Below are 3,634 nucleotides of genomic sequence, written 5' to 3' on the forward strand. Positions count from 1 at the left end.
ACCAATTTAAATAACCTATAACCCCTAGGGAAATAGAAGTAGTCATCAAAAACCCACCAACCAAAAAAGTCCTGGGCCAGATGGTTTTAGCACAGAATTCTACCACTACTCCTTAAACTACTCCACAAAATAGAAACAGAAGGAACATTGTGAAGCTCATTCTATGAGGCCACAGTCACCCTGATACCTAACCCACACAAAGACCCAACAAAGAAAGAAAATTTCAGACCAATCCCCATTATGAACATTGATACAAAAATACTCAATAGAATACTTTTAAACTGAATTCAAGAATAAAAATATCATCTATGATGATCAAGTAGGCTTCATCCCAGGAATGCAGGGATAGTTCAACATATGAAAATCCAGCAATGTAATCCACCATATAAACAAACTGAAAGAAAGAAACACTACATGATCATCTCATCAGATGCTGAAAAGGCCTTTGACAAAATCCAACACTCCTTCATGTTTAAAGTCTTGGAGAGATCAGGAATTCAAGGCACATATCTAAACACAATAAAGGCAGTACGCAGCAAGCCAATAGCCAACATCAAATTAAATGGAGAGAAACTTAAGGTGTTCCTGATAAAATCAGGGGCAAGGCAAGGCTGCCCACTCTCACCATATCTCTTCAATATAGTACTTAAAGTTCTAGCTAGAGCAATAAGACAACTAAAGGAGATCAAGGGGATAGAAATTAGAAAAGAAGTCAAAGTATTGCTATTTGCAGATGATATGATAGTGTACATAGGTGAGCCCCAAGGTTTTACCAGAAAACTTGTACAGCTGATAAATACCTTCAGCAAAGTGTCTGGATACAAAATTAACTCAGAAAAAGTCAGTAGCCTTCCTTTATACAAGCTACAAAAGGGCTGAGAAAGAAATCAGGAAAACAACACCCTTTACAGTAACCACAAATAATATGAAGTATCCTGGTGTAACTCTAACCAAGCAAGTGAAAGACCTGTATGTGCCTTGTATTCCTGGTCTCTCCAAGACTTTAAACATGAAGGGGTACTGGATATTGTCAAGATGTCTTTTTAGCATTTAATGAGAGGAATATGTTTTGTTTGTTTGTTTGTTTGTTTGTTTTTTTCATTTTTTTATATGGTAGATTACATTGATGGATTTTTCATATGTTGAACCACCTGCATTCCTGGGATAAAGCCTACTTGATCATGGTGGTACAAGTGAAAGACTTGTATGACAAGAACTTCAAGTCTTTGGAGAAAGAAACTGTAGATGATTTTAGAAGATGAAAAGATCTCCCATGCTCATGAATGGGTAGGATTAACATAGTAAAAATGGTCATCATGCAAAAAGCCATTACATATTCAATGTAATTCCCATGAAAATTTGAACACAATTCTTTACAGCCCTGGAAAGAGCAACCATTAACACATGATTAAATAAAAGATCCAGGTTAGCTAAAATAATTCTGCATAATATAAGAGCTTCTGGCGGTATCAACATCCCTGATTTCAAGCTATACTACAAAGTAATAATAATAAAAAGTGCATGATATTGACCATAAAAACAGAGAGGTTGATCAATGGAACCAAACTGAAGACCAGAGATAAACCCACACACCTACAGGCACTTGACTTTTGACAAAGAAACCAAAACCGTACAATGGAAAAAAGAGAGCATCTTCAACAAATGGCGCTGGTCTAACTGGAGGTCTGCATGTTGAAAAAAGCAAATATACCCATATTTATCACCCTGCACAAAACTCAAGTCTACAGTGGATCAAATACCTTGACATAAAACCAGAGACTCTAAATCTATTAGAAGACAAAGTGGGGAAAATTCTGGAACTCATTGGCATAGGAGACAACTTCCTGAACAGAACAACAACAGCACAGACTCTGAGATCAATAATTAATAAATGGTAGCTCATAAACTAAGAAGCTTCTGTAAGTCAAAGGATGCTGTCAATAGAACAAAACTGTAGTGTACAGATTGGGAAAAGATTTTCACCAACCCTATATCAGACAGAGGACTAATATCCACAATATTCGAAGAACTTAAGAAATTAAACATCAACAAATCAAATAATCCAATTAAACATGGAGTACAGAGCTAAACTGAAAATTCACAACAGAGGAATCTTAAATGGCTGAGAAGCATCTAAAGAAATGATCAATGTCATCTGAGAAATGCAAATCAAAACAACTCTAAGATTCCATCTTATACCAGTCAGAATGCCTAAGATCAAAAACTCAAGTGACAACACATGCTGGTGAGGATATGGAGAAAGGGGAACACTCCTCCATTGCTGGTGGGAGTGCAAACTTGTATATAAATGCTCTGGAAATCAATCTGGTGCTTTCTCAGAAAATTGGGAATAGTTCTACCTCAAGACCCAGGTATACCATTTCTGGGCATATACCAAAAAGATGCTCCACCATACAACAATGATATTTGCTCAACTATGTTCATAGCGGCTTTATTCATAATGGAATCTGGAAACAACCTAGACATCTCTCAACCAAAGAATGGATACAGAAATTGTGGTACATTTACACAATGGAATACTACTCAGCTATTAAAAGCAAAGACATTATGAAATTTGCAAGCAAATGGTTGGAACTAGAAAGATCATCCTGAGTGAATTAACCCAGAAGGAGAAAGACACACATGGTATGTACTCATTTATAAGTGGATATTAGACCTATAACAGGATAACCATAATACAATCTACAGATCCAAAGAAGCTAAGTAACAAGGAAGGCCCAGGGGAGGGTGCTGGCATGTCACTCAGAAGAGGAAATAGAATGGACAGCAAAAGTGGATGAATAGAGGGAACTGGGCAGGAAATGAAATAGGGAGAAAAACAAGGGTGAGGATCAGATGTGGGGAGAATGGAGGGAAGGGGAGAGGGCTAGGAACAAAAAGGGAAATTGGGGGGAGGCACCTCTTTGTCAAGCTGGAGTCCTGTGATATGGTAGGCTCCTGGGAGTATATTGGTGTGACTCTAACCGAGATTCCTAAAGGGAAGGAACGTGAAGACTTAAGTGACCACCTCCTAGCCAGGTGGGACTGGTGGAAGGAGGGGAACAATAATCCACCAACAAAACCTTTGATCCAAAAATTATGCTTCTTCCAAGAAGTGCAGGGATAAAGAAGGAACAAAGATTGAGAGACTGACCAACCAATAATTAGCCCCACCTGAGACCCACCCCACGGTAGAGAGCCAGCCCCTGCCACTATTCATGATGCTCTGCTATGCTTGTAGACAGGAGTCTAACTTGGCTGTCCTCTGGGAAACTAGGTGAGGATGTCAGCTGTTTGTCAGAGCATCTCCATGTAACTGCCAATTTTTGGCTGGTTTCTCAAGGAGATTACGGAGCAAGAGCAAGAAGCAGATATTGGGCAAATTGCTATGACTACTCTATGGTCATTTGTATTATGTATGCACATTTGCAAATGTCATTTCCTATTAGCATGGAAATTAGAAAGCAACTGTTCACATCATTATCATGGCTGCTTATTTCTGGCAAACCAATAAGGGGAGAAAACAAATCAAAATATTTAGAAAGAAGTTAGAAGAATAATACTTGGATTTAACCTTTATCAGATGGTATCTGAGTAAATAAAACTGCCATCCAATCTTAGTATCCTTTATTTT

Source organism: Psammomys obesus, unplaced genomic scaffold, assembly GCF_907164565.1.
Source record: "Psammomys obesus unplaced genomic scaffold, mPsaObe1.curated_primary_1811, whole genome shotgun sequence".
Lineage (NCBI taxonomy): Eukaryota > Metazoa > Chordata > Mammalia > Rodentia > Muridae > Psammomys > Psammomys obesus.